This window comes from Lagopus muta, chromosome 5 (genome assembly GCF_023343835.1).
Source record: "Lagopus muta isolate bLagMut1 chromosome 5, bLagMut1 primary, whole genome shotgun sequence".
Lineage (NCBI taxonomy): Eukaryota > Metazoa > Chordata > Aves > Galliformes > Phasianidae > Lagopus > Lagopus muta.
The window spans coordinates 62356543-62371640 of record NC_064437.1 but is presented as its reverse complement, the minus strand read 5'-3'; the positions used below and the strand labels follow the sequence as shown (position 1 = coordinate 62371640).

The window sequence follows — 15098 nt, the reverse complement described above, 5'->3', positions numbered from 1 at the left end:
ATTGTGACTGTACATGTTCTTAATAAATACGTAGCGTTACAAAGATAATAACACTCTTATCTCATTAATGACTTTGCACTAGTGTAAATGAAAATGATTATTAAGTTAACAGTAACCTTGATGCAGGAAAAAAAGATTCGATGGTTATTTCCTTTCACAGATCAGTGTCGTTTCTCTTACTAAAAATATCTTCTCAGCCCCAATTCTTTCCCGAGACAGTTCTGCTGCCTATCAGCACTGCAATGAATGAAGACACCATATGTGCATTCCTTCCTGCACGTACACAGGTCTTTAGGGGTTCGGTGTGAATACTAGCATATGGGTCAGACTGATATTTCTCTTTTTTGATCCAGAATCAAAAAAGCAATGGTGTTACAGCAGACTTCCGAGACAGTTCTGCGTTGTCTCGTCCAAACAGCTTTTCCTCTCTGATTGCTCATTCCTCAGGGTTGTGGGCCAGCAGTGCATGCAGCCACCTTTGCTGCTGCCTGGATGTGTCAGACCACCTTCATTGCCCCGGTTTTGGTTCTGCTCTGTAAAATAGAGCAAAGCTGGGGTCATGTCCTGGGGAAGTGCAAGCTTCCAGGCGGGCTCAGACATTGTGTCAGAGGGGGATCTGAGAGCACACAGCCAGCTCAGGTGGTGTGGGGTATGTCCAACTGGCTGCATCACTCCATCCTATCTGTGCAAGACACAAGCACTTGGCCTGGCACAGCCTGGAGAGACTGGGGTTCCTGCGATGTTCTTTTGATCTCCATGACTGCAGGAGCCATGTCTGTGAGTTCCAGAGGTCATGTTGCTTGGCATGAGTCACTGGGAGCTGTGCTCAAGGGGACAACACCCTGCAATTGCAACCCATCAGAACAGAAAATTCTGTGGAAGCAAATGCATCGTGGCACTATTTAAGTGAGTCAAACAGATCATTAGGTCATCCCATGTTCTTTAAAAATAGTCACCTCCAAGTAAAGAATCAAATGCAGAGATTTTTGCATCCCTGTATATATTTCTCAAACACTTTTTTTCTGTTCAGGAGACAGCTGAATTTGGCATTGAGAGCACGTCAAGCTGAGTACCAAAGCTTTTTGCATGACTTTACTCCACTGTAGACTGCGCTGACCTAAAAACCTCCTATAGGAGCAATTAATACCAAGCAGTAGTATGTTCTACAGCAGAGAGAATAATCTATTCTCAACAAATTGCTCTCAAACATATGGTACCTCCTTAGCCTGAAATGAGAGTTAAGCCGAAGTGCTGAATGTGCAGTCAAAAGGAAAAAAGATATTGCAAGATTTCAAACGCTGAGCATGGATATCTTAAACTTAAAAACCAAGAGCTTATGTAAGCTTAAACCTTGAGATTTTTAAGTCTGCAAAATCTGATAATTTTAAAGTTATTGTCCTTCCTACGCTGAACCCTGTCACATTGCTCATTTGCTTTTATAGTTGGTGGACATTTTTATACACTAAGGCATAAATTTAACAGAATAAACACTGGTGTGATATACTACAGATGGCAACTGCAAAACAACCAAGCATTGGTTCTCGCAGTGAATTTAGCTTCAGAGTTTCCTGGTTTAACAGATGGCAAATGTCAAGGCTGATGTTGCATTAATGTAGACTTGTTCAGTGTAAACTTTTGAGGGAGGGAACTTGTGGTCAAATTCACAGAAAATCTGCATTAAGTGGTGTCAGTACGTTACCCAAAATATTCACTTGTGGTAACAGCATCTCAACTAAGAGTATATCTGCATGGATGTGCAGCTCATCTCAGATATTTGGGCTTGGCTTTCCAGTTTGGTGCTTTCTGGGATTTATAATGGGGTGGAGACTATCTACAAGCACCTGGTGGCAGACGTTAGGAGAGATTCAAAATGGAGAATAACTGATTGAACCTGACAGCCTGGAATAGTGTGTTTCTCTATTTCTGATTTGTAAATGTAAAGAAGATGGTAAGAAGATGTGGCTGTATCACTATGGGATCCTGCAGTAATTCAATCAGTGATCCCTGGAGAGCTTCATGAATGACACGAGAGCTTGACTGAACTATCAGCACAGCCCTGTTTCTTGCAATATTATGACAGTGTTACTAGCCTTGGGTATAAATGAAATGTAGCTGAGTTTTACAGAAAAACATGGACTGTTTGTTCACCTTTCCACACTGGCATTGCTGATCTGTCTTTCTTCACCACTCTGATTTACAGCACTCCATAAAGTGTCTACTAAGGCCTCCCATGATTGTTATCTCAAAGTCTTTTTTTTTTTTTTTTTTTTAATTTTGTCTTGCTTTCAAGCCACCAGAAGCTGACAGTTTTAAGTATAAGAATGGATTGAATAAATTTATAATGGTCAGAGGGTACCGTGACATCCAGAGGTGTGGAGGAAAGTGGCCAGGTTCCCAAACACTGTGAGTAAATATGGCAATATAACCTTGGCAAGTTAATGCAGCATCAGTTGCCCACATCCAACATGATAATTTTACCATTCAGAAATACTCTGGGGAACTAAACATACCTCATGATTGCCATTCAGAAACAGAATGGTGATGAAATGCAGAAAGTCTTGGTTCTTGAGCAAAGCACATCAGTATCTGGGACATAAAGCTAATTTGTAATACGATTTTAATTCATATAATCAACAGAAAGACTCTGAACACCAAAGTGAAGGTTTTCTGAAGTGAAGATTGATTTCTGTGCCAGTCCTTCTGTGTGAAACCAACAGAAACTGTAATTATTGTGGTCAGGAGTGAATATTTTGATGCCTTAATATCCAGTAGTGTTTAACAATGGACAGTTTGCCAATGCAACAAGAAATAAGCAGTAGAGATGCAGGTTTTCCAAATCTGATCTCTCCAGTGGTGCTCCTCTGCTCTCACTTTGAGGAGTGCTGGCTCAGTGTGCATCTCTGTCCTCAGTACTTTTGGGTAAGAGTCAGAAAATCATTAAGGCTGGAAAAGACCTTTCAGATCCCCACGTCCAACCCCCCACCATGCTCACTAACCATATCCCTCAGTGCCACATCTCCATGCTTCCTGAACACCTCCCAGCATGGGCACTCCATCACCTCCCTGGGCTTCCACATGTTTCATGCAATCTGCGTAGTAAAGCTTGACGTTAATATTTCATTTTTCACCAGAAGCTCTCAAAGCTCTTTTCAAAGCTAATTAAGGTTCACATTACCTTTAAGAATGGGGCAGATATCCTCATGACAAGACGAATAAGGATGGGAGAGGCAAAGTGACCTACTCAATGTCACACAGTTTCAGTCTTGAGCCTGAAACACAAAGAGCTCAATTCTTGGTAGTTTGCTGTAACCACTAATGAATAGTAATGACTGACCATATTGATAATTAATAGCACTTTCACCGTGCTTAGCACAGTTAAAGTGCTGCTGAAATACTAATTCATTCACCCTCGCTGAACACTGAGGGTATGTAAGAGCTTCATCCTTCAACTCGCTCAGCTTTGCACACATGGGAGACCGCTGACTTAATCAGTGGAAAGCAGAGCGTGGAAGTGATTGAAGGATGAGAAATGAGAGAGGATGCTCACATTGTTTGGCACCGACTGAAGAGTCTGATGTTGGAGTGCTTGAGTTAAGAACATACCATCAGCAGAGAGAAGTAGGCCCCATCAGATGGCCATTCAAGTCATCTAAATGAGGAGCTATTTCTCTCCGTGGAGCCACTGGAGAGTCCAGCATTAGAAGTCTCGAGCAAGATGTGTGAATACTCTCCCTTAAGTGCTGATTATTGTTCCCAATTTGCAGGTGGGTGAACTGGAAAGGACGGGACTGTGCCAGATGAGGTGAACTGCGTGCAGTGAGGAGGCTCCCTCCTGCCCCTGAAAATGTGGATGAGAAAAAAGAACACAGAGATGAACAAACCTCAAGGGAACACGTTCAGGCTGTAAAAATACTGAGGCAGTATCAAGATATCTGGAAGCTCTGTTGGTATACCCTGTGAGTCATGGGCGCTGTATATTACATGCTCAATGCTTATTCAACAGAAGTAATTTCTCATGCGAGACCACGGGAGTCAGAGAAATTGGCTTTGCACCAAGGTGCCTGATTCAGCAAGATGTTACCAGCACGGAGGCTCTGCTGCTTCTAAACACCGGGAGAGGGGAAGCAATCATCGTGAAGAGAAAACAGGAGATCCCTTACGGCTTTGAGCATGGCAGTGTTTTAACTGTGTGAGTATAAACTCATCAGTGAAAAATATGCAGTAAGAATAGGCAATATACACACGGGATTCATCCCTCCCGTGCTGTTTCTTTGTATGATGCAGACTGAATGCTGCCTCCCTGTTTTCTGCCACCTCTGGCACTCCCCCTGAAGTCAAAATTCTGTTGCAGTGACGGCAGTCATTAAAAATGATGAGATAAGGAAGTGTTTACCAGTTTTATTATTGCAGATGTACTGGAAGAATGATTGCACCTCAAAATGTCTCTGTAATGAAGCTTGACTTAGGGGGGAAAAAGGCGGAAAAAAGTGGCAGAAAACAAAAGGAATATTCTTTTTTTTCCTGAAATTAGCAGAGAGAATTACACTTGGAGAAAACATTTATCAGTATGTCAGCAAGGAGGTATGTGGTTTATCTTCATAATAATGGTTTTCACAACTTTGAAGGTAAAGACAGCCTATCCAGCTCAATGTTTTTCACATCACATCTAGCAAGTTAAATGACTTTATTTGTGCACACAAAACAAAGGCAAACACAGCAAAGCATGCTAGCAGCATCACCCTGCAGCTGGATAGGGTCAGGGTTCCTCACCCGGCCTGGAGGGAAGGAAGCATGGCATGAATTGTTGTTGCACAACCAAACCCTCTTCTGAAGGGTCTGACCTCACGCTCTGACCTCATCGTGACTTCAGGCCTACGGGAACTGCACTGACCATGCCGTTCCCTGCACCCAGCACCATCAGGGGATGCTGCCTGAGGATGAAACCAGAGCCTACAAAAGCATTGAGAGGCCTCAGCCTGTGGTTGGGCTCCACATTTTGGCCCCTCTAACCTCATTGCAGCCAGTTAGCAGAGTCTTGCCAGCTCTGAGCACCTCCTGGATCCCCTCTCATACAGGTATGGGATTTGCTCTTCATATATGGGATTTCTACTGCAGCAAATGGCAAGTCCATAGAGTGACCATGATCCCCAAGTACTCCAGTAAAAAAAACCATCCCTGGTAATTGAAATATTTACACATCATGGCTAAAAGAATCAGTCTTTTTCATTTCATTATTATCTTTTCCCCCAAGCAATATAAAGTGTTTATTCAGAATGTGAATAATTCTTAAGATGCATGCATGCATGCATGGCCTCATTTTTGGGTGGTCCTGTGTGGAGCTGGGAGTTGGACTCAATGATTCTTACAGGTCTCTTCCAACTGGCGATATTCTGTAATTCTATGATTTCATCACTGCATGTTTATTAAATGTGCATGAGATTCATGCCACAGTCTTTTTTCAGTGCTGAAGGTGCTGTTGAAGGTTGGGGTTTGGATGGAAATTACCTTTAGGCATGAACAGATGGCAAAGGGGGAAAAAACAGGGTATGCAAACTTACATTTATAAGATGTATAACTTTTTATAAAACACAGTCAATCTGATTTTTCTTGAGGCAAAATTGTCAACACGATAAGAGATGCAGAATCCAAGTATTGCTTAGAACATGTACCTGATCAAATTTTAAATGTCTCATTTTGAATCCAGGAGATGAAGGGTAACAATGTATGACATGGAAGGAGAAATGCTGGGCAGTGGAGTGCACACAGAATGTCCCAGTGACCTACAATTCCCTGCCAAAGGCACAGGGGTAAAGGATGTGGATTTTATAATGTTCCTGGACATGTTTTAAATACACGACGCAGAGGAGAAAAGATTACTGCAGCACAGAGCAACACTCTTCCCTCCTCACTCACAAAAGCAATAGGCAATAATTGAGCTGTGCACATGGGGAGACTTATTTTCTTCATGAAAACAAATAATTTAAATAAGAGCCAGAACCAGCCAAATGTTGAGCCTCTTGGCTGCCAGCTCATGGATATACCACGGCTGTGAAGAGCCCTTGGTTGGTGCCACGCTCTTGAGAGGAGGAGCAATGCAAATCGGCACACGTGAGCTCTTTGTGGTGCCAATTGGAACCCATCTCCACTTTCTTCTCAATCCAACTCCTCGCTCGTATTCTTTTAGAGGATCACAGAGCACTGAGCTGAAAATTTCACCTGCTCTAGGAGCTAAAGGCACATATTTCCAAAAGCAGCAGGCTTCAACCAGCTCCAAGCCTTCTCGTTGCATGCGGAGACACAAAAGCATTATGGTAATTCTGAGCGCTGAACCATTTAAAATCTATTCTAATTGATTCCTGGCTATTCGTGATTCCAGCATGCTGTTCAATGAGTGGTAGATAAAAGTAGCAGGAGGTAACATCTTCTGTACTGCTGCGGGGAGATCACGCCTAAAATACAGCGTTCAACTCCGGGTACCTCATTGCCAGAGAGATGCAGACAAATTGGAAGGAATTCATAGAAGAGCATTAAAAATGATTAAGGGTCTGAAGAGACTGAGTTATGAGCGAAGATTAAAGGAACTTAATATGAATCACTTGGCTAAACGATGACTAAGAGGGAAACGATACCCTTCAACAAGTACTTGGAGGGCATAAATATCACAAATAAAAAGGAATTATTTAGGGCGCTGAAGGACGTGCCACTTGGGATAAAAGGATGGTGTTAGGCAAAGGGAAACTGGCTCTGAACGTACATCTTTAAAGTCTAACAGACCATTTAAGGGAAATCCCGACACATTTGTCTTAATTTTTGCCTATGATAGTAAAAAATATCCCATTATCTTCAGTTGAAGATTGAGAGAGGACTCCTAAATGCAGTCCAGGGATGTACGGGAAACAGGCATCACTCCCAATGGCAAGTTGGGAAAACAGCAAAGAAATGTTCAGAGCTTTTGAAGGTTGATATACCCTTTACCCAGCACCAAAGGATGTATAAGACATGAAACCAGTGATCTGAATTTTAAGAATGTGTCTGTTGCCAGGATACCATGGGGAAAATAAAAGTAATAATGCATTTCTTTACAACATACACATTCCATTAATTCTGGTGAGAGCTGTACCAATATTTTAATGGGAAAACAGTTCACAAGGAAGAATAAATCTTTCTCTAATTTTCTCCTAGAGCCATTGTGCGGCTGAAAGAAGTGCCAAAAGGGAAGAAATGCCATGGTGTGGCAGCCCTGACCCCGGCCTGTCTTAGAAAGCAACTGTGCATTGAACAGGATTGAATATCAGCATGAAATCAGACTTGGGCCATGCCTTGATCAGCAGAGCGGATCAGCGGCGCAGCGCTGTGATTCCTAAAACTGCTACCACGTATATCTACATACATCACCTTGTGGTTCTTTGGGCTTACTGCATGGAAACTGCTCGGCTGCAGCCAGAAGTCCCCAGCCAGGGGGCAATCCCAACCTGATATCTCCTGCAGATCGAGGGGCTTTCGGTCTTTCTCATTGCAGACACCCAAGGTCAGGGGATGGGCTCTGAGCGCCTGATGGAGCTGTGGGCATCCCTGTGCATTGCAGGGGGTTGGACCAGATGGCCTTTAGAGGTCCCTTCCAACTGCAACCAAGCCTTGAGAAAGGCTTTGGAAACTGTGCCTGGGAGGTCATGGGAAAAGGGCTCCCCAGAGCAGCAGGAACAGGAAGCAAAAGCCTCTGGGGTGGTTATGGGCAATGAACTTCTCCATTCAGTGCATGAGGCACAGAGCAGAAACGTCAGCATTTCCACCTCTCTTTGCAAGGGTAACCTAAAGATGCTGACACTATAGTGCAGTCCAGATTAGTATCCCATCAAAACTGTGCTCTGAGGACACATTCCTACTAGTTTATCACAGAGTTACATCTGGCAGTAAGTGTGCAGCCCTATGGGCAAACCCAGCCAGTGAGCCTCTCCTCCAGGCCTCTGCCCCCAGCATGGTCAGCAGCTTGAGATGACAAGGGCAAAGGACTGGCTTGCCTTAAAAAAATCACCTTTCACCTTCATACTTGTGCACTCCCAGTTGTACTTTTCAATGGGAAAGAAGGCTGTCCCACCTTTTTCTGCTAGATAAACTTGCCCAGCACAAAGGAATATGTTCAAACTTGTTTGAGCAATGGGGTGATCCTCTGTGTTGCAGGGTGAGCTTGGAAAGCAGCAGAACATGAACAGAGGTGGAGGTCAGGAGGTTTTGTTTTGTGAAAACCAACCTTGATGGAGACAACGTTCCTATGATTTCTCTGTTGAAATCTGTATTGAAATTGAAGGGAGAATGCGGCATTGAGTGTCATGGTGAGTGGGCATGGTGGGGATGGGTTGAGGATGGGCTTGATGGTCTTAGATGTCTTTTCCAACCTCTTTTGTGGTTCAGAAGAACTATAGTGCTTCTATGATTCTATGAGCTTGAATCACAAGAATCAAAGCCCAAACTTGGCTGTATAAGTGATTTATTCTGATTGCTCTTTTTTTCCCCGAGTATAATTGTCCACAATAACATAATTAGTTGCTGGAGAGTGACTCATGATGCCCACACATGTTGGATTTCCCTCTCCACCTCACCAGATAGCACTGAAAATACACAGTGAAGAGACAACCTTCGGGGACCATCTGGGACATTGTGGATGCTGCAGAGAAACACTGACTCCAGGTGTTTGTTGGTAGGGAACAGTGCTACAGGGCATTCCCCAAGGAGCAAAGATTTTGTTTTCCTGGCGTTTCTTTGAAATTGTTTAAAATACATTAAAAGGAAGGAAGGGAGTATAATTATGTAGTGATACGACTGCACGTAATTGCAGTTCAGAGCATCTCACGAGGCCTAAAAAGGCCATGAAGGGCAGCATGTTTAACCCAGGGCAGGAACGTGGGGTGTGTGTGAATATTCCCAAAGTCACAGGTTTCCCTCAGTCAGCTGCTCTGCTCTGGGAGGATTTTGCAATGAAAAATCAGTGAGATTCCAACGTGACCCGAGCAGAGGTTCTCTAATCCATCCTGAGCTCACTCACACCACAGGGAAGGAAAGCTGTGGATGCATGTTTTTAAGTCCAACCCTTCATTATCTACATGTGGTCTCACAGGTGTATAATCAATCACCCATTGGAAATTCTTAACCTGCTTGGCTACAAATCCTTAGTTTGGAAGGCTCTGTTTTGTGATTTACTATTTCATCATTCGTGGTTTCTTATACTATTAAATTTGTATTTTACTGTGGTTTCACTTCAAAGGATATTCCCACAAATGGATGTTTTAGATGCTTCCGAAAGGGAAAACCTTGTCCCAAAATGCAGTATCTTCACGTTTAGCTCATGCTTCATTACATCAACTTGTTGGCAGTAACACTGCTGAGCTTTAAGTGTGTGGATTGAAGCCCATCCGAGGCTTCATGCAGTGACTGGAGGGCAGCGTGGAGGGCTGCACACACTGGGATAAGAAGCAGCACGTTGTGTCAGAAGGTACGTGCACAGGTTGTGTGGATGCGTTAATAAACGGCTGTGCATTCACATAAACATGTATACATACACACTGCAGGGTACTAATGAACGTTGTACTTATTGAGTACTGGCTTCTGGCTTCTTAGTCAGTGTTTGTGAGCATTTCGTTACAGAACTGACGATGGCGGTACCGCGAGGAGGGATGGGGACCCGACACGAGCCGCGTCCCTCCTCGGCTCTACCTCCTCCCCATTTCCCCCCCGCCATGCTCTGCGATGCCGCCTCCCCCTCAGCATCCCACACTGTTCGCTCGGGAGGGACGGAATTTCCTGCGGGATCCCTCGGGAAAAGCCCATCTCCTTCGGAACGCTTCCTCCTGGCGGGTCGGAGCGCGTATATGCGTGTGTATATTTGGAGGGGGGAGGCACTGCTGGGGACCTCCTCCCCCGCGGAGCAAAGCACGCCTCCTAATGGGCTGCGCAGCGCGGCCGAGGAGTGGCGCGGGGCCGCTCCCTCCCTCCCTCCCTCCCTCTTTTTCTTCCTCCTCCTCCCCCTCCCGCAGGGCAGAGGCGGCGGGTGCAGCGCGGATGGGCGGCCGGAGCGAGCTGCGGGCGCGCCTCCCGGCTGCAGGGAGAAGCAGGAGGTAAGAGATCACCGCCGGGTTTGGGGCTCCCTGGGTCGCCTCTCCTCAAGTTTGGGAGGCCAGCGGGGACTTTGCGGGAAGTTGGAAGCACGCACTCCCCGCATCGCGGAGCCCGGAGGGGGCGGCCACGGGGGTGCGATGCTGCCTGCTGCCGTCGCCAGCCGGAGGAACCGCGGGTTCGGAGCGAAGCGTGCCGGTACCCCCGTAACTCTCGCCTTGAGAAGCGGGGTCTGGGAGCTCCCCTCACCGCGGGTGGGTGCTGGGAGAAGCCGGGGGGATGTGTCCACACGTGGGGCGCGGGGAATGGGGTTTGCCGAAGGGATGGTGATGGGGATAATGGGATTTGTTTTGGGGACGGTGACAAAGATTCGCTGTCGGCTCCTCGCTGGCCGTGCCGATTAGGGGAAGCGCTGTGCCGGTTGCTGAGATTTGGGAGAGCGGCTGCATGAGGGTTGCATCCCATTCGGGCAGCGCGTCTCTGGAATGAAGCTGTGGATGGATGTTGCCATTCTCCGCTGCGTATTTTTAGGTGAAGAGGGGTATTTCTTAAACGCGAGCTGTTAGCTGGTAAAAATAGCTTCCTGCGTGCATCTGCCGAGAGTGCTGTCAGGGTTTGGGGATGGGTTTTTATGGGTGAGAGGATCTTCAGCAGCAATTCTCCACCTGAACTTTGTCGGTGTCATAAAGTGAGTTGTAGGGGGGTGGTTGGTCGGTTGTGTTCGTTGTAACACTACTCTGCAGTGCCCTGGGATGATAGAGCAGGATGACAGAGTTCAATTCTTAGATGGCACATCTCAACACTGACCAAACTTTCAGATATGGAAATATAAGTTTTTTGGTTTTTTTTTTTTTTTCATTGTATTCTATGGTTTTGGGCCCAAAGGTGTCTTCCTATTGATTCATTTGCATGTGACATAAGGAAAGTTTCGCTTCTTGAAAACTGTGAGCATCCAGAGAACCAGCGTGTGCCGTTTGTGTGTGGTGAGCAAGAAAAGGGCAGAGCGCTCAGCTGAGCACATTGCAGGTTAGAACTCCAAGTTTGCTGGAGCTGTTCATGAAGGGTAAATATTTTTAAGGTCTTACTGAAAACTTTGTGCTCACAGGTGTAAACAGGTGCCTAAATGAACAGCATTGCACTTCAGGCTAACTGGGGAATGCCTGATCTCTGGCAAGAAGGGAAATTTCCATTAGTGAGATGTCACAGCATCTCTGTGAATCTGTGTGTACGTTTATATCATAGAATCATAGAATCACCAAGGTTGGAAAAGACCTAGAAGATCATCCAGTCCAACCGTTCACCTATTCCCAATAGCTCCCACTAAACCATGTCCCTCAACACAACATCCAGCCTTTCCTTGAACACCCCCAGGGTCGGTGACTCCGATACTCATATAAATTGATACAAGTATTTCATATATAGAGACACATACATCACATATATATATATATATATATATATATATATATACTCACACTTGAACAGTAAATACTGGTGGAATAGGTGTCCTGGAGCTTCTCTTTGATAGCAATCAAAATGTTGTCCCACTTTGTTGACTTGAGAGCTCCTCTGGTGCTGGTGCCACCCCGCTGTTGGGCACTGAGTCAAAGTATTCATCTGGCTCTTCGTGTGCCACCAGGAACAAAATCAATTTGAATGCAGAAAGGATGAAACTACCTCTGTGGTGATTTAGTAGGGAAACTAATTCGTGGTTTTTTTCCCCTTTAAATGGCACTTAGATCCTGTGCCTCCAAGTGCAGCCAGTGTGCAGTTCTGAAATCAATAACAAAACAGTTTTATGGTTCAAATTTTGTAATAGGAACACTGATCTCAAATTCAGAGTGCTTTATTTGAGGGTCTGGAATGGGAACATGATGAAACAGTGGAGATTTGCATGACAACACACTTAATTCCACTAATGCAGTGGAAGACAGTAATGGATTTTATCTTTGCTAAACAAAAAGGAGTTATCTGGGAACTCCAAATGAGCAGGTTGGAGCAGGCTCTGGTGTTTGGATTATTTCGTGTGGCTGAAGTGGAAGGATAAAGTTATATAATCCACTCGCAGCATTAGCAAGGATGGGATTATGTGGGCATAATCAAAGAGAGGCAAATAAGATCCTGCTGATATTTTAAAGCTATTTTAAGCAACGCAGACATTGTGCTATTTGTACCTGGAGGCAGCGAGATTTGGGAGCTGTCGTCTTAAAGTATAGAACGTTGCTGTGTAGTTACTGGCTGGAATGGGTTGATTTGCTAGAAGCAGGCTGGTAACTGTCAAATTAATATAATCTGAGACACATGGCAGGATTTTATGGTGGGGAAAATGGAAATAGCCAGAAAGTCATAGGCCCTCTGGACACAGTAAATACGCCTGTGCCAGAAATGGTCACAAATTGGGATGAACAATTCTAATACTGATTGATAAATCATTATTCTTGTGATTTATCATGATGCTAATGACCTCACAGTGCCTGCCAGCACTCCATAACAGTATCAGACCTTGCTGAATTGTCATGGAGGGTGATTTTAGCTTTTGTGGGCTGGTAGCAGACATCTGTGGCAGGAGCTGCATGAGAACCAGGTGCTTCAATAGGCAGAGATGGTAGCCCAGGTGATTTCAGTGGGTGTTATTTTCAATAATGGAACACGTCCCAGCATTTTTGCCCAATTGTCATTTAGTTAGGTAGATGGCAGTGAGCTCCAACATTCACGGGGCGTTGTTGATTATGATAGTACATCCCCATCACCATGTAAGGGTTTCTTTTTTATTAAAGTCTATCTGCTGCCTGGATGGGGGATCCTTCTCATTATTAAAAAAATTCCATTGTTCAAAGATGCAGCATATTATTTGGGTTAATATTTTTATATATATATGGGTTTATTACATGTTTACATGGGTTGATAGTGATAGGACAAGGGGGAATGGTTTTAAACTGAGACAGGGGAGGTTTAGATTAGATATTAGGAGGAAGTTTTTCACACAGAAAAGGTGGTGAAGCATTGCACCAGGTTGCCCAAGGAGGTTATGGATGCCCCATCCATGGAGGCATTCAAGGCCAGGCTGGATGTGGCTCTGAGCGTCCTGGTCCAGTGGGTGGCAATCCTGCACACAGCAGGGGGTTGGAACTGGATGAGCCTTTTCAACCCAGGCTGTTCTGTAATATTAAGAAGCTGTAACTCAACACTGTGTTACTTCTACGTTTTGGGTTCTAAATGTTGTTCAGACACTTCCCATAGGGAGAGAGGCAGCAGCAAGCATTGCCCAAATGGCATACTGACTCAGGGAGCTGCAACATCCAGCTGTGTTGCTGTTTCAGTACCGGTGCATCGCTCAGGCAAAGAGAGCCATGACTTAAATAGGTGCCAATATACTCCTTCTACCTCCTAGGTCTTAATTACACCTGCAGTTACTCTGTCCTTAAGGGCTATGTATCCTGCTACTAGAAACTGCAAGGAAATGTGCTGTTAAATTGCTCGGTGCTGCTCTGAAAATTCAGGTGATGTGAATTGCCCCATTTCCAACAGCTCAGAGTTTACAGGAGCCTCCCCTGGCTTGAGCTGGGCTCTCTTCAGGCTCAGTCTTCCCCCACCTCACCCATTTTCCTCTTTACCTTGCATTCCCACCACACTTCTTGGCTGAAGAATGCAAACCACGGTGGAAAAAATAAGGTACATTTCCAATAAAAGAACAAATTTTTCAGTGTTTTCCCCCCACAAATTAGTATTATTTATTTAAGCAATTAGTGAAGTGCAGCGTTGCTTTTTAACTGAAGAGCTGTGGTGCCAGATTGGAGTCTAAATACAGCTATTCACACGAGGGGACGGGATCTGTAAGCTCCCACAAGCTCTTACCTCAAAGCAGCCTGAATTACACTGATCTCTCCACTTTTACTGCCATCTCACTAAAGCTGCCTGGTTATGTGTAGCATTGTTGACCCGCTCCCTTAAAAATATGTTGGGCTGCCTGTGTGTATCTAGCAGAAAGCACGCTGTGTGCTCAGCCACACTGGCTGTTTGTCTGTACGACCTTTCCATTTGTGTTTCTGATCCGAAGGACGTGATTACGATTCTACCCCAGTTGCTTGGTTTGGTTTTTACATGGGAGGGAGAAGGGAAGGCTCGCGAGGAGCTGGAGAGCAGCAGACGTACTGCAATGGGAGCTCTGTAATCCTTTGATTACACAGCTGTGCCCGACATGCCACTAAACAGCACTTTAGGGGCAAGCAGTTAATGTAGCTTTGCTGTGCAGTATTTATTGATTTATGTTACACCTGGCTTCCAGCAGCTGTTGGATGTGGCTTGCAAATACACCTTAGAGGGGCATGGCATCCTTGTTAGAGAGGTAAACAGGTGAGGTGCTTTGTGCTTTGCAAGAAGAAACACTTGAAATGAAGTCTAGTTGGGTAGCAATGGGTGACTGTGTCTTCTGTGTCCTCCTGTGGCTGCACACTGGAGTCGGTGGTTGGACAACACCAGCCCACTGCCTCTTCCTGTTTCTGGACCCAGATGAGGGTAGTAGTAGAGAAATGCCACAGGCCTTGGAATTTCATGCTAAGATGGAAGTGAAAGATTGAAAGACACAATTTCTAATATGGCACCCGCAATCTGGTAGAACCTAGGGAGCCTACAAACAGGAGGGGAATCAACTCTATGAAAGGGTACATAACTTCAGGACAAGGGGAAATGGTTTGAAGTTGAGGGAGGGAAGATTTGTTTGCTTAATGAAGAGCTTCCTGAGGTTAAAAATGGATGGTTCTTGCACTGTTCCGTTCTGTCAGAGTGCACAATAAAAATAACCATTGACTAGACTGTGGGGATGGCCCAATGCACAGGGGAAGTACTGCAGACCTTGAAGACCTATGGCACAAAGTTATATTGACGAGAGGAGGCAGACTTGGAAGATGAGCATTACTCATGATTTCTACCACCTTCTCCACCTTCCTTGAGGGAAAGGGCCTGGTCGAATAATAGGAATCTAAACTGGATTT

The 15098-nt window shown here is 45.1% G+C and overlaps 1 protein-coding gene across 2 annotated transcripts in view; it reads left to right on the top strand.

The window, feature by feature from the left end:
* Positions 1-9978: 9978 nt before the first annotated feature.
* Positions 9979-15098, top strand: part of CHST15 (carbohydrate sulfotransferase 15) — a 45829-nt gene continuing 40709 nt past the window's right edge. Inside the window, exon 1 of one of the 2 annotated variants that reach the window (XM_048945039.1) lies at positions 9979-10109. The gene's annotated coding sequence lies outside the window, so the exon portion shown is untranslated. The remainder of the gene's footprint in view (positions 10110-15098) is intronic. The other variant, XM_048945040.1, reaches the window with a different exon arrangement.